General features: G+C 37.9%; 1 long non-coding RNA gene across 3 annotated transcripts; it reads right to left on the reverse strand.

The window, feature by feature from the left end:
- Positions 1–2,092: 2,092 nt before the first annotated feature.
- On the reverse strand, positions 2,093–4,700 carry LOC145129182 (uncharacterized). Of its 3 annotated transcripts, none has more exons than XR_013717353.1 (7): positions 4,369–4,700; positions 4,113–4,280; positions 3,760–3,909; positions 3,499–3,618; positions 3,112–3,249; positions 2,704–2,764; positions 2,093–2,625 (listed from the first exon to the last, which is right to left on the reverse strand). It is a non-coding gene; the product is annotated as an uncharacterized LOC145129182 (long non-coding RNA). The 3 variants fall into 3 exon arrangements; XR_013717352.1 differs by having other exon boundaries at positions 3,499–3,634; XR_013717354.1 differs by lacking the exon at positions 3,499–3,618.
- Positions 4,701–21,999: the final 17,299 nt, after the last annotated feature.

Consider the following 21,999-nt stretch of genomic DNA (forward strand, 5'->3'; position numbering starts at 1 on the left):
TTAGGGCCACTACTGCCACAAGAACCACCGGTAAACATCAGTATCTCAAACCTCCCATGGAGCAAAGTGACAAAAGCGAAGATAACCGGTGGGTTCGACTTGTATGTTAACGCCTGTACCGCTTGAAAATTGAAGAATAGATCCGGTAATGGCGAGCTATGATGGAGATGGCGAGTTGCGGTGGAGTTGACGTTAACTGGTGGTTTTTCGATCGATGCAGAAGAAGAAGGGGTGAGAATGAAGATCGATGGCGAGTTGTAGTAGCTTGGGGTCCGCCATTTTTATTTCAGAAGGTCCACCATTTTTGTTTCATGAGAGTTGGGGGGACGAAAGTAATCTGGGGAGGTTCGGATCTATGTAGAGCTCGCCGGAAAGGAGGCTGCCAATCGGAAAAGAGAACAAGATAATGAGGAGGAGCACTGTGATCTAGGGTATTGGATCTGGTTTTGGATCCTAATGGGGAGAACAGCGACGGTGGTGCTTGGTTTTCGCAGGAGACATGGAAGCAGGTGGGTGGTGGCATGATTTCGCCGGCATTATGTGGACGACATTAGGGTTGTGGGTTGTTATCGGGAGTGACTAAAAAGAGGGAAACAAAGTATAAGAAAATTGGGGAAGGGGAAGGGGTGGGGCATTTATTTTTTCTTAATTTTTTTAATTTAAAATGACAAGTAAAAAAAAAAAGAAAAATAAAAAAAAATTTATTAAGGGCAAAATTATAATTAATTGATAAATGAAAATTTGACTAAATCGCCTTAAATATTGATTAGTTCATAATTAGTCATACGATCACACAATATTTGTAATTTCTGTATATATACTAGATACGTTTTAGGCCCCTGCTAAGCACAACCCATGAAGGGTAATATGAGTCTTTCTTTTACCATTGACTGAATCCTTAGAGAAATGTTTGTTCATTGCTATTATAGCCGGTGGATTTTAAGTATGTTGCCATTATCAGTAAAGAAAAAACTATATTGATATTATTGGTAAAGAAATGAAAGTAAATTGTTATTATGGTTAGAAAGAACTATGATAGTCAAATTGACAAATATTGGGGAATGAAACAATGGAAATCCAAATACCAATTAATACTACGAAACTGTGATCTCAAGTTGTGATGACCACGTAGAAGAGCCTTAATTAACAGGATTGATGGATGAGAAAATGTATTTTTGGCAGATTGAAAAAAAAACACTTCTTTCTACACATATGCAGTGAGAGAGCTAGACTTTCATATGGAGACATTGCTATATTTTCAATGGATATAGTCAATCCGCAAACCTTTCCCAAATCCGTATAGTTTAAGGTAAGTGCAATAGTACATTTGTATGATGTAATAGAAGTTGGATTATTTCTTTCTATATATGTTTAAATGTATAGCTAAAACATAATTAAATTTAAATGCACAAATATATCTATCACCTCTCATCACTAAAAAGTTTGCATAGATGGGGTAATAGTATCCAACCATAATAGATAAATTATTACATGTTTGTTGATTTTCTACAATCACAATTACCAAAAAGTCTAACTAACATTTATGTTAACCCTATTATTTTTCTCAACATCACGTTATGTACGTCAGAAATTTAAATATTATGAGATTTTATCACGGCTAGATTTTGATAATTTGCATCCTTGAAGGTTAACAATCCAGCCTCTCCATATTTTGACACCCGTCAAAAAAAAATTATTTTGAGCTTTTGGGTTGGGCAAGATCTTTTTACAGGTTCCATCTAATTGTTTGGGCTTAAACTTTTGATATTTTTACACCTCTGTACGATCTTTGTCCCTTCTCATATTTTTATTTGTTTCCGTGGGAAATAAATAGAGCTCGTGCGAGATATAGAGGAACTGGTTGAAAATCTAGCATACACCTATGTCTCCTTCTAATTGTTTTTTTCTCTGTAAATATACAATGGTTGTATCGCGAACATTTTTATATTTAAACTGATAACAGGATACGATTTAAACATTTAACATTGACTACTTCATTTTAGTGCCAACTTAAGAAGGATATCCATAAACATAAAAATAAATAAATAAAATGTGTGAAGATATAAAAAGAAAAGTAAAATAATAATTAAAATCATTTCAAGTGGTGGTTGTTGCTGCTGCTATGAAATAAAGAAGAGTTACAAGTTCTACTTAAAAGTGGAGAAAGAATTTTCAAAAAAAAAAAACAAAAATCCACAGAAAAAATAATAAAAAAATATTCCAAAATAAGATACTTACAGATGTGTTGAGTTTATCCACGTCAACTTTTTGATGACCCTCAAAAACATCCAAACATGTGGCAACATTTGCAACATATAATTTAGTCTTGTGTCCCTATAAATCCCATCGAACATGCAAAGAAACTCTTTGTAATGTAGGGGTAGAAATCCCTCATAATTTGTTGGTGTTTGGGTGTGGGTTGGAGCAAACTATATGCTATTAGCAGCAATTAGTGGTGAGAAGGCCACATGATAGGTGATCTTTTGAGGCATTAGAATAATAATGAGCCATATGTTTCCCATGATTCCTATCAATATTTACCTGTATTCATAATGGTCGGGCCACACACAACGAGCTTTGCTATAATCCCAATACCCATCTCTATCCCTCAAAGTCCATGCTTAGCTGTTAAAAACTTAGAAGTCATATTCAGTAAATCTTTGTTTTGACATTTTTCATCAAGAATCATGATGTACATCATACCACATCTTAAGCCATAGTTCTTGCATAAAAACTGGCGATCTCACAGCTGTCCTATGATTTTCTGCAAATAAACAGCCAAATCCATAGTCACACACATACTTCAACATTCTCAATTAAGACTAAAAGATCGACACATCCCCAACGTTAAACCCTTAAATCAAAGAATTTTTTTTTAAGAATGAAATCATGGCTGCCATTATCAATCCCGCAAACTACTTTTTGTTCATGAAAGGCCTACACTTCTTTACCGATAATAGCAATGTACTTTATTTTATACCTATACACAACAATTAACTTATATCTTGCTACCAATATGCAGAAGATTGTACTTTTACTTCATTTGTTACATAATGGAGACTGGCGACAACGAAAGCATAACATTGAAATCAAATGTAAGTAATGTCTAACCTTGTTAACCAATCCAAGAAGATCATTAATCCCCAACTGAAAAAGATAAAACATGCAAATTATGTGGCCTCCAAATGCCAATTGTTGATCCTTAGCATTGTATAAGGACCACCAGATGTCTCAATGTAATCCTGCAACCTAAAAAACACCAAAAAAATGTATTACTAACAAAATACTAATATTGGTATTTTCACAAACAGTTGTAGTGCATGTAGATAAATTAGATGTGATGAATAAAGAGAAGAGGGATATGGAATTCTTTAATTCAAATACAATTTCCCAAATCCGATAGATTTTGAAACAATAAAAAGTGGAACCAAAATACCAATAAATAAAACTACAAATACACGGATATATAAGTAGTAATTATCAATCAAGAAAGCTTACTCAGGGACAACATGCAATTACAGGAAAGTAATTTCCATCATCAATTTTTACTCCATCCCGTTAAAAACAAGAAACAAATGTCTCTTGCATAAATGTTTTTGCATGATGCTCTAATTAACCCTACATCACCAATATCCTGATAAATAGTTAAGAGTGGCAGTGTTTAGACTCCTTAATAACTTTAAATCAAAATAAAAACATATGATCATAAACATACAAGGAAATCATAGGATGGGAAATTAAAGATAAATAATGTCTAACCTTTGTTCAAGAGTATCCTGGAAAATCTATCAATTCTGACGTAGTATGTTGCCGCCAAAACCAATTTGGCGTATAATCTTCGTTTTTGAAAAAATGACATTCTTGCCTTTTCCTTGGTTTTCTCATCCGGTATTTCAATTTTAAGACACTCTACAATAAATTGAAGAAATATAGTTTTTATAAGAATCCATTGTTGGTCAGGTAACCCTTGCGAACACTAACCCCAATTTGAGGAATTGGAAAGTCCCGTAGGGTATGCACTGAAGGGTAAATTAAATTGATTACCATACTCAATTCGACATTGATGAGAATCACAAATGTGAAGAACATCGATAGGGGCATAAGTAACTTACAATATAGATGATCCATATCACCAGATCATAAAGGGAAAAGGTCATTACTATTCCCGTATATGTAATTTCCATTGCATCCACTTAAACTTTTAGCAAAAAGGTGAAATTTAGTTTGCCCCCAACTCCCTATTTGCTTCAGTTAGAGCTTTTGTAGGCTTTCCTTTGCATCTGTCATTAGATAAGGCCAATTTTGAGATCTCATAACCCTTTTATTAAATTGCAAAACAAAAAAATGATTTTGATGGATATATAATACCATAGAACGAACACCACCACCTTGCACATTGTCGTCGTACACAGCCAACACCAGAAGATGGAAGATAAGATGAAGGGAGGATTTTTAGAAAAGTAATACACCTGATGGAGGGTTAGGGTTCGCGAGAGACGTGTGAGAATAAAATATATGATAAGGAGCGGTAGTTATATACTGGGGGAGGAAACAGGAACAGGTGTGACGGTATAGGTATGCCTATAGAAGAAAACGTCGTGTATGTGGCGATTCGCTGCCATATGGAACAAGACGTGGTGGGAATCCAGTTTGATGTCCATGGCGTCGTTTCAGAAGGTAGGTGATGTGTCGTCCTAAGAACCGTATGAATTTGAAAATGGAGCCTGGAGAAAAAAAGGGTTTATATATATATATATATATATATATATATATATATATATATATAGGGTTGACTTCATGTGAGACAAGATGATTTTGTGAGACAAGGGATCAATTGATGACCATTGATTAAAAAAAAAAGAGGGTTGAGATTAAAACATAAAATCTAATGGGAGGCGGTGGCAAAATAGAAATTATCTTGAAGTCCATGCTTAATTGAAATACACAGAGGGATAGAGTTGTACTTTTCACTCAACAGATTGGATCTGATCACTTCACCGTTCACTTCTTTCTTCTCCTAATATCTTTGAGTTCGTTAATATCCCCCCCCCCCTTCAAATTCTTCTTGATCAAAATCATTCATCTTCATTCCATAGTTTGTCAACAAAATCCCCTAATAACCGCACTCATGATCAAGAAAATGAATAAATCATTACTCAGAAAACCCCTAGCATCGTTAAAATCATAGGATTAAAAAACCCTAGCCACTTATTCGAGTTTTATCTGCGAAAAACATTAGAAATCGCACATTCATCATAAATTATTGGTGATTCAACTGAATCATATTCAAATTTCAAGTATTTTAAAATGTAATTTATTTGTGGGTGTTATTGTGATTGATTAATTAGAGGATTTGGTGAAAAACCATAACCTCTTATTCGAGTTTTAGTAGTGAATAACACTAGAAATCGCACATTCATGATAGATTATCGATGGCTCAACACAGTCAGAATGCATATATTTTAAATATAATTTGATTTTAGGTGTTATTTTGTTTGATTAATTTGATGGTCTAGTGAAAATTAAGTAATTTTGGGCTAGATAACTTGATATTATACATATTATGATTTGATAAGTTAGATCTTGCTTCCTTTTTAGATTTTGGACGTTTTTTTGTTAGAAACTACTTTCTTTAAACCTTTCACTATGACATAATGTGAAATATTCTAAAATTATGTGTCGCATTACAGTTTTAAACATTCTGATTATGTTGAAAACAATTTGCTTGTATTATTTTAGTTAAATGATGTGTAATATCTGATCTTATACATTCTTGTTTTATTGGAAACAACTTTGCTTTAAACATTTTTGTGAAGTATTGTAATTGTACTTGGTTAATGATGAAGCAATGCCATATATTCTGAATTTAGGTGTCATATTCTGATTTAAAATATGTAATATTTTAAGTATTATGATTAGTTTTGAGTTCTAATGTTATTCTGTTTATTAATTAGATAATGCAGTACACATACATTGAAATAAGGTTTAATACATAAATATCTAGGCATTCTGATTTAACAGAATTTCTTATTCCTTGGCATTTGGATTTTCAACTTTGTGATTATGATTCTGAAACCATATCCAATTTCGAGTCATCGACCATTCCTAAATAAAAGAAACTGAAGCTTATTATTCTAGCAAATGGCTTATTCTACATAATTAGATTCAGATTTTGCATCTAGAGTTATCTCTTCACTGTTTTATCTTAACATGTGAGATTGAGTTAATGTGTTATAATCGTCAAATTTATCTCTCTATATGATTTTGAGTTAATGTATCCACCTATGAAATATTCTGTAAAACTATGTGTTCTGATTATAGTATAGTTTTTAGTCAAAATAATGAAGCAATGCCATATATTCTGAAATTATATGTCATATTCTGATTTAAAGTATGTAATATTCTAAGTATAATGATTAGTAAAATTTGAGTTCTAATGATATTCTGATGATTAATTAGATAATGTAGTACACATACATTAAAATAAGGTTTAATACATAAATATTCTAGGCATTCTGATTTAACACAATTTTTGATTCCTTCTCATTTGGGTTTTCAAGCTTGTGATTCTGATTTGGAAATCAGATCAAGTTCCGAATCATCAACCATTCCTAAATTAAAGAAAATGCAGCTTGTTATTCCAATAAATGGCTTATTCTACACAATCAGATTCAAATTTTGCATCTAGAGTTATTATAGGTAACGTATAATACTATAATCTCTTCACGATTTTATCAAAGCGTGTAATTTTGAGTTAATGTGTTGTAATCATCGAATTTATCTTTCTGATGATTTTGCGTTAATGTATTCGTGTATGGAATATTCTACAAAACTCTATATTCTTATTATAGTATAGTTTTTAGTCAAAATCATTGTGTATCTTCCATAATGTATTCTAATTGACATATTTTACTGTCACACCCCCGAACCGGAACGGCGGAAACATCTGGGGGCGAGTGACTTCATCTTGTAATATCATAACAAGTGTATATAAATGAAGCATATATAATCATCATCACCATACATAAAATATAACAACATACATGGTTTGCATCATTGTATCCATTCATAAATTACATCCCAAAAATAACAAGTGTATGGTGAAAACAAAAATACAACAAATTCCCAAAAGTCCAAAGCTGCCAACCTACTTAATGAGTTCCTGAGAATACAAGTTATTTTAAAAAGCGTCAACATATAAAATGTTGGTGAGTTCATAAATATGTTTAAATGAAAACTTTGTATTGGTTTGTAAACTCCAGAAAATCCGATATTTTCTAAAATAAATAGTTTGTGGGTTTTGTTTCAAATCCGATATTTTCTAAAATAAAAATGTTGGTGAGTTCATAAGCATGTGCATCCGGTCGGCAACAGACCATAGATCCAGACAAATAATAGCATATAAGCCATCTTTATAGCTATAACATAAAACATTTAGCACATAAAAATATTTTAGGCATCTTTCCTAAAATAAACTAGTGCTCGTGTCTAAATTATGGTAGATACTCATCTCACAATCATCGCTTAGCATTCTAAGTTTAAGTCTAGAAATCCTACAAATTCCTAGTTCGCTTAAACTAATGCTCTGATACCAACTGTGACATCCCCAAATTTCACGGCCAGAAAAGACCGATTTCGTTTATGCTTTTTAAAATAAAATCAGAGTAATCATTTGATTAAAAGTGTTGCGGAATTTGTTCCCAGAAAAACATGATAAATATGTTATCAAATCATTTCCGAAGAATGTATTTTATTCATTTAAACCATTGCGATGTCATTGCCAATACAAAAACATAAGCATAAACAAAACTTACATTCATTTACACTAGTGATCTACTTCTCTTTTAATCTCTCAGTGTAAAGCAACTCCGTATCGATACCTGTGATACAAATAAACTGAGTGGGTCAGGCTTGGGATCCTGGTGAGCATATAGGGTTTTCAACCCACAATAAATAAATTTATTATGTTTAAACATCAAACAATCAACCCAGTTACCCAACCCCATTATCTTCTTTATTTCTTAAGGATTTACCCTAAGAATCATCTATCACTCATTACTAAGGATTCCTCCTAAGGAATAGGCACGAAGTCACATCGTCGCCAGGGTTTATACAACAGGCACTAAGTCCATAGCTGCCAGGGTTTTTAGAGTACATCTGATGAACATATAGTTCACACACCTATAGGTTGCGAGCCTGCTAGTGTTCCATGGACCGTCTAGAATAGTCCATGGTTGTCATCCATACTCTGCTGAATGACGGGGCCATCGCTTGGGTCATCGCTTGGCTCATCGCTTCTCACCATATTTTACCACTCATATATTATCGCTCATCTTTCATCGCTCATCATTTATCTCATCATTTTATCACACATCAACTTATTTCACCTACCCATGTTATACCCAACATATTTGTAGATAAAATATATATATACATTTTAAATCATTTTAAACATGTATAAAACATTCTTTCATCTACCCATGTTTTACCCAACATATTTGTAGACATAAAATACATATACAGTTTAAAACCTGTATAAAACAATCATTCAACATCTATCTCAAATAAACAAACAACATATATACACATAGCACGTATTTTATATAAAATACTTCATATCTATGTGTAAGGTGAAAGTGACTATACACTCACATGATAAGACGATAATCGGGCAGCACTTCGTTTCTTAAAACAATCGTTTCTGATAAAACCGGGGGCTTTAATGAAAAACCGGGCTCTGCGAGGGTTGGGCTTCAAAACCGAAAAGATAAATTTCTCGGGCTCTTCAGGACGTGTTTCGGGTGTTGAAAATAATATCGGGGCTTCGGGGGAAGTGGAAATAGCTAAAAATATGGATTTAGGGGGTAAAAGTGGCAATTTCCTAAAATTATTCGGGAGATCTCGCAGGCACTATTTATAGGGAAAAGCCACGAATCCGAAGCAAGCACATGGCTCACATGCGAGGCCCCAGGTGGCTCGCTTCGCAGGTCGACACGGGGGAGGGGCAGGTGGCGGTCTCGGATTGGCCGAGCCTTCGGTGCGAGGATGAGTCATTAGCGAGGGTTTCCGGACGCGCCACAACTCGGAAATGCGGCAGGCTTCGGTTGGACCTCCCTTCGGACATATCACACTCAGACACGCGGCATGCATGTGAGGCTCGTACGTGGCGAATTCCGAGCCATGCATGCGAAATTCCTCGGATTTGTGCCCAAACTTCTAAAATCCATAACTTTCACATACAAGATCCGTTTTTGACGTTCTTTATATGCACGCGTAGGCGGAAATATACTATACAACTTTCGTTTAGACTTCGTCGGCTAATTTTGGCTTTATTTTTAATATTATTATTTTTAACAGGCCGGGACAGGAAAATCCGTTAAAAATTCATAACTTCTTCATCCGACGTCCGTTTTTGTCTGTCTTTTTACCGTTGTACTACTATTGACGAGACCTTCGATTCTCGTTTAGGTTGTGTCGGCTAAAAATCATTCGATCTAAATTTCGAATTTTTAGCTATCTACTACTAAGCTGAAACTTAGAAAAATCATAACTTCCTCATACGAAGTCAGATTTGGACGTTCTTTTTATGCACGCTCTCGGTTTAACGTATTCTAAGACTTTCATTTAGATCACTAAGGCCAAATATCTCTCTATCATAAATTCACTATTTACGTCGCGCTGTGTCGTGCCGGTTCTGTCGCGAAACTTTGACGGGTCATAACTTCTTCGTTATAACTCGGATTTCAGCGTTCTTTATATGTACGGAATCCTTGTAACATATACTACAACTTAGTTAAGATTAATCCTTCTAAATAATATTCCATAAAAAAGTCATTTTTGACGCTCATTGTCCTTAAATTGACTAGCCCGAATCTGCGGGCGTTACAATTATCTCCCCCTTAGGATGATTACGTCTCGGAATCATCAAAGAAATAGGTATGGTATAATGATTCCATACGTTATCTTTCCATCCTAAGTAATAACTGTAATCTATATGTTTCTTCGAACGAGTATCTAGCTTTTGGATTTCTCGATCGCAGGTAGTGTTCAATCCTGCATCTGCTCTTCGTACTATGTTGGACGCTCAATCGTAACCTTCGAGTTACAAAATAAATCCTTATTGAGGACTCATTCTTCTTCTTAGGATAAGTACTTTCCTTTATCTATTGTAACAGACCAATGGGTCATGCTCTAACGATCTCTCATCGTATGACGCGACACTTAGACTCAAGTCTCTTAGAGTCAAATTCCAGAATGGAATATACTTTCCTTCATATTCTAATGTGATATAATCACATTTTAGCATGTATCATTTCGGACTACCAGCTTCTTTAACAACGAGCACGATACTTCTATAGATCGCTTTGATCATCTTTTACTTCAATTTGGCTTAAGTCAAATGCTACATCGAACTTGGTTCTTTGAACCACGTAACATACTCATCTTAGTCGGACTCGATTCGATATGACCCCTAGGGTCGGAATAACAATCATCTTCTTAGTCACTACCAAAACGATGGTAACGACATACTTGAACAAAAACGAAATCAATTACTAGCTTCTTGGTAACCTTGTGACATTCCATGATCCAAGTGTGAGTCCTGTGCTTCCAGTAGTATAGATCTCTACTACTATTCACACCTATTCATACTCGTCCCAAGTATTGTCTCGCAGTCCCCAAGTCCTAAAATCACAAAACAATTTAACACATACGAATGCATTCAATTAATCATAAAAATTTTCCTAGACTCTACTAGGACTTCTTCCATGCGTATCATCAATTCTACTTCAACTCGGTTGGTGATGGAAATTCCAGACGATGGTACAACTTCGAGAATTACACCAATCGTTCCATCATCCTGCCAATCGAAGGTGTACTTCAGACGTACCATTCTCCTCTAAACGTTCCACTATTTTATCAGACATATTCTAAAGGCAAGATACCACTCTTACGATATCTTCCGATAGGTGTCATTCACTATCATAAGCCTTTCATTTCCTCCATATACTCAATTCTCTACAAGTCTTCACCATAACGTTTTGTACACCCAAGCAGACGTTCGGTGTACTTAGGCGAGAATTTAAGATAAGAAAGCTTTATTTACGATAGACGTATAAATCTCCTTATTACTCCGATAAGTTATATGTCAGTTCTAATACCGTAGTCAAACGTTTAGAAATATGAACACATAAAATTTCCAGATCCGGTCGGCAACAGACCATAGATCCAAGTAGTCAAACGTTTAGAAATCTGAACACATAGAATTTCCAGATCCGGTCGGCAACAGACCATAGATCCAGACAAATAATAGCATATAAGCCATCTTTATAGCTATAACATAAAACATTTAGCACATAAAAACATTTTAGGCATCTTTCCTAAAATAAACTAGTGCTCGTGTCTAAATTATGGTAGACACTCATCTCACGATCATCGCTTAGCATTCTAAGTTTAAGTCTAGAAATCCTACAAATTCCTAGTTCGCTTAAACTAATGCTCTGATACCAACTGTGACATCCCCAAATTTCATGGCCAGAAAAGACCGATTTCGTTTATGCTTTTTAAAATAAAATCAGAGTAATCATTTGATTAAAAGTGTTGCGGAATTTGTTCCCAGAAAAACATGATAAATATGTTATCAAATCATTTCCAAAGAAATGTATTTTATTCATTTAAACCATTGGGATGTCATTGCCAATACAAAAACATAAGCATAAACAAAACTTACATTCATTTACACTAGTGATCTACTTCTCTTTTAATCTCTCAGTGTAAAGCAACTCCGTATCGATACTTGTGATACAAATAAACTGAGTGGGTCAGGCTTGGGATCTTGGTGAGCATATAGGGTTTTCAACCCACAATAAATAAATTTATTATGTTTAAACATCAAACAATCAACCCATTTACCCAACCCCATTATCTTCTTTATTTCTTAAGGATTTACCCTAAGAATCATCTATCACTCATTAATAAGGATTCCTCCTAAGGAATAGGCACGAAGTCACATCGTCGCCAGGGTTTATACAACATGCACTAAGTCCATAGCTGTCAGGGTTTTTAGAGTACATCTGATGAGCATATAGTTCACACACCTACAGGTTGCGAGCCTGCTAGTGTTCCATGGACCGTCTAGAATAGTCCATGGTTGTCATCCATACTCTGCTGAATGACAGGGCCATCGCTTGGCTCATCGCTTCTCACCATATTTTACCACTCATATATCATCGCTCATCTTTCATCGCTCATCATTTATCTCATCATTTTATCACACATCAACTTATTTCACCTACCCATGTTATACCCAACATATTTGTAGATAAAATATATATACATTTTAAATCATTTTAAACATGTATAAAACATTCTTTCATTTACCCATGTTTTACCCAACATGTTTGTAGACATAAAATACATATACAGTTTAAAACCTGTATAAAACAATCATTCAACATCTATCTCAAATAAACAAACAACATATATACACATAGCACGTATTTTATATAAAATGCTTCATATCTATGTGTAAGGTGAAAGTGACTATACACTCACATGATAAGACGATAATCGGGCAGCACTTCGTTTCTTAAAACAATCGTTTCTGATAAAACCGGGGGCTTTAATGAAAAACCGGGCTCTGCGAGGGTTGGGCTTCAAAACCGAAAAGATAAATTTCTCGGGCTCTTCGGGCTCTTCGGGCTCTTCAGGACGTGTTTCGGGTGTTGAAAATAATACCGGGGCTTCGGGGGAAGTGGAAATAGCTAAAATATGGATTTAGGGGGTAAAAGTGGCAATTTCCTAAAATTATCCGGGAGATCTCGCATGCACTTATTATAGGGAAGAGCCTCGGATCCGAAGCAAGCACATGGCTCACATGCGAGGCCCCAGGTGGCTCGCTTCGCAGGTCGACACGGGGGAGGGGCAGGTGTCGGTCTCGGATTGGCCGAGCCTTCGGTGCGAGGATGAGTCATCAACGAGGGTTTCCGGACGCGCCACGACTCAGACACGCGGCAAGCTTCTGTTGGACCTCCCTTCAGACGTATCACACTCAGACACACGACATGCATGCGAGGCTCGTACGTGGCGAATTCCGAGCCATGCATGCGAAATTTCTCGGATTTTGTGCCCATACTTCTAAAATCCATAACTTTCACATACGGGATCCGTTTTTGACGTTCTTTATATGCACGCGTATGCGGAAATATACTCTACAACTTTCGTTTAGACTTCGTCGGCTAATTTTGGATTTATTTTTAATATTATTATTTTTAACGGACCGGGACAGGAAAATCCGTTAAAAATTCATAACTTCTTCATCCGACGTCCGTTTTGGTATGTCTTTTTACCGTTGTAGTACTATTGACGAGACCTTCGATTATTGTTTAGGTTGTGTTGGCTAAAAATCACTCGATCTAAAATTCGAGTTTTTAGCTGTCTACTGCTAAGCTGAAATTTAGAAAAATCATAACTTCCTCATACGAAGTCAGATTTGGACGTTCTTTTTATGCACGCTCTCGGTTTAACGTATTCTAAGACTTTCGTTTAGATCGCTAAGGCCAAATATCGCTCTATCGTAAATTCACTATTTACGTCGCGCTGTGTCGTGTCGGTTATGTCGCGAAACTTCGACGGGTCATAACTTCTTCGTTATAACTCAGATTTCAGCGTTCTTTATATGTACGGAATCCTTGTAACATATACTATAACTTAGGTAAGATTACTTCTTCTAAATAATCTTCCATCAAAAAGTCATTTTTGACGCTCATTGTCCTTAAATTGACTATCCCGAATCTGCGGGCGTTACATTATTTTCTATGCGAGTCGTTATAACCATACTAATATGACGGAGTGCCTGTCTTGACATTCTTCAGGCGTCGGTTTCTGAGAAGACATTTGTCACCCTAGACTGGCCTGTCTAGCAGTTGCGAGCATCTCAGGTGTGGGGTGTCAACCCCGTATAGATCTATACACAAATTCCCATTCTCCCTCCAGGAGACTTTGGTTATAACTACAGGGCTTACGTTGTACACTAAGGTAGGTACGGTGAAGGTGCGTCTCACAAGAGCCTTAACGAAATTTACTCGAATAGTGTATTTTATCATTCATCGTATAAAACAATACTATTACAAGTGTATATATTTTACTATAATCCATAGATAACAAAAATATAACATTTTTATTGAAAGTGTCGGAATAGCTCGTTATTTTACTGTCGTTATCCAACAGTCAATTTAGAACGAAATTTTTCTCGAGTGGTCCAAGTCACATAAAATTTATACCGAGGCCCAAATAATGTCAAGTTGTCATATAAGGCCCATTTTTGCTTAAGTATTTAAAAATGGCATGTATTTGTTGATTTGTTCACTTTCGGCCCATTTTAATTTACAATGTCGTAAATGGCGCATTTTTATTATAAATAACCATTTTGGCCCAAAAATACCGAAAATGACGTAGAAGCCCATTTTTAATCAAGAATGACACTTTTGGCCCAATAATACCGTGAATGACAAATAAAGCCCATTTTTATCAAAAACGACACTTTTGGCCCAATAAAACCGTGAAGGTCAAATAAAGCCCATTTTTATCAAAAATGACACTTTTGGCCCAATAAAACCGTAAACGTCAAATAAAGTCCATTTTTTTTTATCAAAAATGACACTTCTGGCCCAATAATACCGAGAATGACATTAAAAGCCCATTTTTATCATAAATGACACTTTTGGCCCAATAAAACCGTGAATGTCAAATAAAGCCCATTTTTATCAAAAATGACACTTTTGGCCCAATAATACCGAGAATGACATTAAAAGCCCATTTTTATCAAAAATGACACTTTAGGCCCAATAAAACCGTGAATGTCAAATAAAGCCCATTTTTATCAAAAATGACACTTTAGGCCCCCTTAAAACCGAGAATCTCAAATAAAACTCATTTTTTTTATATTTATTGTCAAGTATGGACCCTTTGTATACTTTCTTTGGTTTTCTAGTAACTTTTAACATGTTTAATCTTTCCAAACATCATAAGGAGTTACATAAAGTGACTTGTTTACTAATAACTTCGAAACTTGGAAGGAATTTCGAGTTCATGAGTGTTTATCATGGTTTTATAGCATATCACACAACATATCATGAAAATATACACATGCAAGCATAGATGCAAAGATTTTTCACAAAACCAAACTTGTATCCCCCCTAAAGATGGAAAATCACGAAAACAAAGGGGTATGAAGCTCACCTTGAGGTTTGATCGGTTTTGAAGAGGGAACTGAAGGAGATTTTCGGCCCTAGCTAGCTTCTTTGTAAAGATTGGTGAAGTTTTAGTGTTCTAAGACCAAGTGGATGAAAGGCTTCAAGAGGATCCTTTGAAGAAACACACATACTCATGATTTCTTGGAGGAAAAATGAGAGAGTTCTTGAATATTTAGAGAGAAGATGATGTAAATGTGAGTGGTGTTTGAATTGAGGAGTGATGAGGGGGGTTAAGGGGATGGGTCAGACGATGGGAGGGGGAGAGAGAAGAGAGAGACTTGCCTAGGTGTTTGTTGGACAATTCTTTGACACATGGTGGACATCATGCATGGATACCTTCTATGCAATAATGAGGTGTCACCCCCAAGTGTCCATCCCCATGCATTTGATTCTCCTTTTTTTTGGCCGATTGGCCCAATAGGAGAGGGAAGAAGAAAGGATTGTTGGGATTGGGTTTGAAGTGTAACCGAGAACCATAAGCCCAAAGGGTGATTTCGATTTAAAGGCCCAAAAATAAATGGCTCTAGGCCCAATAAATGATCCATGAAGGGTATTAGCCCAATTAATTCTTAAAATAAGTCCGCATGGCCCAATAAGGCCCATTAGGAGGTTTATAGCTCAATACTATGTTGATGAAGAGTTTTCGGCCCAACTATGGCCCAAATAAGGTTAACTAATGTTTTTGGCCCAAGGAGGGCCCAATAAGAAAGTTTTGGGCTTACACGATGAAGTTTCGACTTGAATTGACATTTTGGAATGAGTAAACTTGTATAGCATTGAAATTTAGCTTATATCAAAAATAGGGTTACAAGATTACACTAGGGGTTATTTGCACATGGACATAATTTCCTAGTCCTAAAATGCTAGTTGTGACATCATCCCCCCATTAGAGGGAATTTCGTCATGAAATTCTTTCGATAACTATCCTTAAGAGCTAGAGAAGAGGTGAGGGTACTTTATCATCATCTGATCCTCGCATTCCGTTGTGAATTCAGGCTCGCGTTTGGCATTCCATCAAACCTTCACAATTGGAATGCAACTTTGTTTCGTACGCTTCACTTCTCTGTCCATGATTTCAACCGGTTCTTCAATGAACAGGAGATTCTCGTTCACTTCAATCCCGTCAAGTAGAACCACGAGTGCTTCATCCGATAGACACTTCTTTAGGTTTGATACGTGGAATACGGGGTGTACGTTGCTAAGCTCCGAGGGTAACTGCAGCTTGTAGGCTACCGGACCGATCCGGGCAAGGATCTCGAATGGTCCGATGTATCGTGGATTTAGTTTTCCCCTATTTCCAAACCATATCATCCCATTCCAGGGAGAGACTTTTAGTAGCATGTGTTCACCTACTTGGAACTCCAGCGGCTTTCGTCTTTTGTCTGCGTAGCTCTTCTGTCTATCCCGAGATGCTTGGAGTCGTGCCCTGATTTGAACGATTTTCTTCGTTGTTTCCCAGATGATTTCAGATCCCGTGAGTGTGCTGTTCTGTACCTGTCCCCTTGCCAACTAGGTGTCTCCCACCTCAGCCCAACAGAGAGGTGATCTACATTTTCGACCGTACAAGGCCTCGAAGGGAGCAACTTTAATGCTTGTGTGGTAGCTGTTGTTGTAGGAGAACTCGATTAGTGGAAAGTGGGTATCCCATTGCTTTCTGGAGTGACTGCCAAAATCGTGAGGTAAATCTACTATCTCGGTCAGAGATAATAGATATCGGTACTCCGTGTAATCTCACCACTTCCCTTATGTAGATCCGTGTTAATCTCTCCATCTCGTAAGTTTCTTTTATTGGTAGGAAATGGGCGGATTTAGTCAACCGATCGACAATCACCCAAATGGCATCCATGTCGTCAACCGATTTAGGCAATTTGGTTATAAAATCCATTGTTATTCGTTCCCATTTCCACTCGGGTATCACTGGCTGTTGTAATAATCCCGAGGGCTTCTGATATTCTACCTTAGCCTTTGCGCAAGTCAGGTACTTGCTCACGTAGGTAGCAATCACCGCTTTCATGTTCGGACACCAATAATGTTGTTTGATATTCATGTACATCTTATCAGAACCCGGATTGACAGAGTATTGTCTTGTGCGCTTCATTCATGACTACGTCTCTGAACCCTCCAAATTTTGGGATCCAGATCATGTTCATGAGATAGTGTGCTCCCTCCTCCTTGATTACGAGATTCTTGTCCATCCCACGCAAGGCTTCGTTTGCAGCGTTCTCTGGTTTCAAGGCTTCCAGTTGAGCCTCTTTGATTCGTGAAGACAATTGGGAATGGACAGTCATTGTCAGTGTTTTCACTCGACGACCCGAGTATTCTTTTCTGCTTAAGGCATCGGCCACCACGTTAGCCTTGCCGGGATGGCACTTGATCTCGCATTTGTAGTCGTTGAGTAGCTTGACCCATCTTCGCTGCCTCATGTTTAATTCCTTTTGATTTAGAATGTGTTGGAGGATTTTGTGGTCTGTGTAAACTGTGCACTTTGTCCCATAGAGATAGTGCCTCCAAAATTTTAAAGCAAAGACCACCGCTCCTAGCTCGAGATCTTGGGTAGTATAATTCACCTCGTGGTTTTTCAGTTGCCTGGACGTGTAGGCAATCACCTTTCCATGTTGTATTAGCACACAACCCAAACCCTGGTTGGAAGCGTCGCAATACACTACGAAATCTTCCGTTCCCTTTAGCAGCGTCAAGACCGGAGCGCTGCAAATGGCCTGCTTCAGAGTTTGGAAAGCAGCTTCTTGTTTTGCATCCCAGTTGAAGGGTACGCCTTTTTGGGTGAGAGCGGTGAGAGGCTTGGTGATTTTGGAGAAATTCTGAATGAATCTTCTGTAATAACCAGCAAGGCCCAAGAATTGCCTGATCTCTGTTGGCGTCTTCGGGGTTGCCCAGCCCTCAATAGCCTTGATCTTAGAAGGGTTCACATGTATCCCTTCCTCACTGACTACGTGTCCCAAAAAATCCACCCTGCGAATCCAGAACTCGCATTTGGAGAATTTTGCGTACAACTTCTCCGCCCTTAGAGTTTCCAAGACCTACCTTAGATGTTTACTGTGCTCTTCCTTGCTTCGTGAATGAACGAGTATGTCATCGATGAAGACGATTATAAAGTTTTCGAGGAATGGTCGACAAACTCAGTTCATGAGGTCCAGAAATGATGCAGGTGCATTAGTCAGACCGAAGGGCATTACCACGAACTCGAAATGTCCGTAGTGGGTTCGGAAGGCAGTTTTGGGATATCTTCTTCTCGGACCCATAGTTGGTGATATCCGAACCGTAGATCTATTTTGGAAAAGTAACTGGCTCCTTGAAGCTGGTCGAATAGATCATCAATCCGAGGGAGTGGGTATCGGTTCTTGATAGTGAGCTTGTTTAACTCCCGATAATCGATACACATTCTGAAAGATCCGTCCTTCTTTTTGACAAAAAAAGACCGGAGCTCCCCAGGGTGAGAAACTCGGCCTTATGAACCCTTTGTCGAGGAGTTCGCTTAGTTGGCTCGATAACTCCCGCATTTCCGCAGGGGCTAACCTATAGGGTTATTTGGCAATTGATGTGGCTCCAGGTATCAGGTCAATTCGAAATTTGACCTGTCTCTTGGGAGGTATCCCCGGGAGATCTTCCGGGAATACGTCTGGAAGGTCGCGTACATCCGGAATATCATTAATGTTCTTTTCCCCTTTCTGTTTGTCCACCACGTGGGCTAGAAAGGCATGATTTTTCTTGTGCAGACACTTTTGTCCCTTGATGCAGGATATGAGACGAAGGTTTGTACCAGGTTTATCACTGTAAATGACTAATGTTTCGTTGGTGGGTAGGTGAAGGCGAACGACCTTCTCGTGGCATATAATATCGACATGGTGGGGGCTTAACCAGTCCATACCGATAATCACATCAAAACTTCAAATATTAACCGACATCAAGTCGATTGAAAATGAGCGGTTATTTAGTGTTAGTCTGCACCCTATGTAAATGTCTTTGGTTGTTTCAGTCTTCCCATTAGCCATCTCCACCGTGAAGGCTTCGCTTAGCTTTTGGGGTTGTTGATTTAGTAGGTGTTTGAATTTGTGACTCACAAAACTCCGCTCAGCCCCACTATCGAACAAAATGCATGCATAAATGTTTTTTAGGAGAAACGTACAAGTGACAATAGCCGGATCTCGAACTGCTTCACCATCCCCAATGTTAGAACCCTGCCAGATCCCCCGACACCCTGGTTGTTAGCTTTTGGACAATCCCGCTTGAAATGGCCAGCCTCCCCACACCCGTAACACGTGCGGCTGGCTCCGACGTTGTCTGGTTGAGGGTTGTTTTGTCGTGGAGGAGCTCTGCAATATCGGGCAGCGTGCCCTTGTCTATTACAGTTTGCGCATTGAAAGTCCTTGCATGCACCGATGTGATGGTAGCTACACTTGTCGCATTTTGGGTTGGAAATTGCATAAGGTTTCGCAGGTGCTGGTGCAGTTGTGGTGGTTGTAGCTAGGGTTTGCATGGCCGGAGTAGTAGCAGTGTAAACCGCTACCGTTTGCTGTTTCTTAGAAGAATCTGAAGATTGCCCCCTTTTCCTTTTATTTCCCTTGTTCCTCTTGTTGTTGTCTTCCTTCTTGGTCTCAACCTATGGAGTCTTGGTGCTTTTCTTGTTCCCATGATCATACAGCTTTTGAGCTAAACGCTTTGCACTATCGAATGTTTCAGGGTTGGCTGCAATAACGTTCCCCTGAATTGGAGGAGTTAACCCCCAAATAAAACGTTCGATTTTCTTTCCCCCCGAGGTTATCATTCCAGGGCACAAAAGTGCCAGCTCGCTGAACCTAGCGATTAGGCTTCAATATCTGAGTTTTGCACAGTAAGATTCCATAACTCCTGTTCTAGCATTTGTACTTCCCCACGGGGACATTATTCATCCAACAACATCTCCTTGAGTTCCTCCCACGACATGACATTTGCAACTGGAAGTGTTAAGGCCTCAATATGACCATTCAACCATGACAGGGCTTGATCAACAAACGTATAGGCCGCAAACTTCACTTTACTTTCTTCCGGGCATTCACAAATTTCGAAGACGGACTCGGTCTTCTCGATACAACGTTTTAAAGTTATCACCCCACCGGTTCCGTTGAATGTCCGGGGCTTCGCATTAGAAAAATCTTTATAGGTGCATGCTTTTGTAGGCGTTTGATTCATTCCATGATTGGAGCTACCTGTTCCCTGACCATTTCCACCTCCATTGTTTCCATTGTGGATGTGAGCCAACACTGCAGTGACTGCAGCCGAGACTGCTTCCTGAAAGGCAGCAGAGTTTATCTCTGGCGGTAGTGGTGGGGGTGGCGGCGGCGGTTCAGCCGTATTGTTGTTTCTGCGCACATATATTCGAGGCATCTTCTGTCATAGATCAGAAGGACGATGAGTATATAATAATTTCGGATATCTTTTATTGTCTTGCGGTTGCGGCGATTCGGTTGTGCTTATAAGTAAAATCATACAGTATCAAGAAATAAGGAAAATAGAACTTATAGCAGATAACAACATCACAAATAAAACACGCACTTGTTTCATTACTGATAAAGGTTTGGTACATGTTACGTGAAAATTTGGCCTTTATAAGGTCTACAGTATATGGGATAGTAGTAAAACAGCATAACAACCCCATCGAGTAGTGTAGTCACTTAATCGATGGGTTAGCCCTACCCATACAAAGTAAAACAAAGAAGATAACATCAAATAGCATAGTAATACTAACTAGTAGTGCGGTGACACTCATACGCTGAAATGACGCACAAGGAGTTCGGCCATTTCACTCATTTCACGAGTGATCTCAGCTTCCTTTTGTTCTGCTCGAACTGCCCTAGCTTCGGCTGCAAAGAGTTGTTGCTTGAGAGTGGCTACTTCCTCCTCTAAGGAGCGTAGTCGGTCAGTAGGGTCCTCCTGTGCTATGTACTGGTTTGGTATTGCTTCCGAAGGGTGGGGTTCGCTCGAGATTTCTCCGATGCCTTCTTCCTCATCTGACTCCTTATCAGATTTTCCACCCTCATAGTCGATTTCTAGATATTCTTCCGGTCCTACTTCTGGGTTTACCCCTCGAATCTCTTCTGGTTCTTCGTCAATCCATCCGTTGGCCACCAAGGCCTGGTAGTAGTGGTCTCCGTGCTGATACTCACCCATGGTGCCTGCACGAGAATGGAGGTGGGAGGAGTGTGTAGAAAGTGTACGTGCAAAGGTTACATAATATCCTAAAATACTCCTATAGTATTTTAATTGTTCATGTTTGGTTCCTTATCACTTTTTGGATTTTGAGTTGGTAAGTTTTAGATTCATTGTCCGCCATGATCACTCTCAAGCACATGTTGGTCGTATTTTGAATAAATATAGTTGATCATGCTATTTTTATCCCCAATACGATTACATAACTGCCTGAGTTTAACTGCGACATTCAACTCCTCTAAAATTCCTTAATTGTTTCTTGTTATAATAATACTTCTAGTATGCACACATAGGTATGTATTTTATATTTGTTTAGAGTATTTTAGTCCCAATGTATTTATAATTGCGTATCTTGTATGATTAGATATGCTAGTTCACTATAAACATTACTCTGATACCAATCTGTCACACCCCCGAACCGGAACGGCGGAAACGTCCGGGGGCTAGTGACTTCATCTTGTAATATCATAACAAGTGTATATAAATGAAGCGTAAACAATCATCATCACCATACATAAAATATAACAACATACATGGTTTGCAT

The sequence above is a fragment of the Lactuca virosa genome, chromosome 8, assembly GCF_052849685.1.
Source record: "Lactuca virosa cultivar CGN04683 chromosome 8, Lactuca_virosa_CGN04683_v6, whole genome shotgun sequence".
In the NCBI taxonomy this organism is placed as follows: Eukaryota; Viridiplantae; Streptophyta; class Magnoliopsida; order Asterales; family Asteraceae; genus Lactuca; species Lactuca virosa.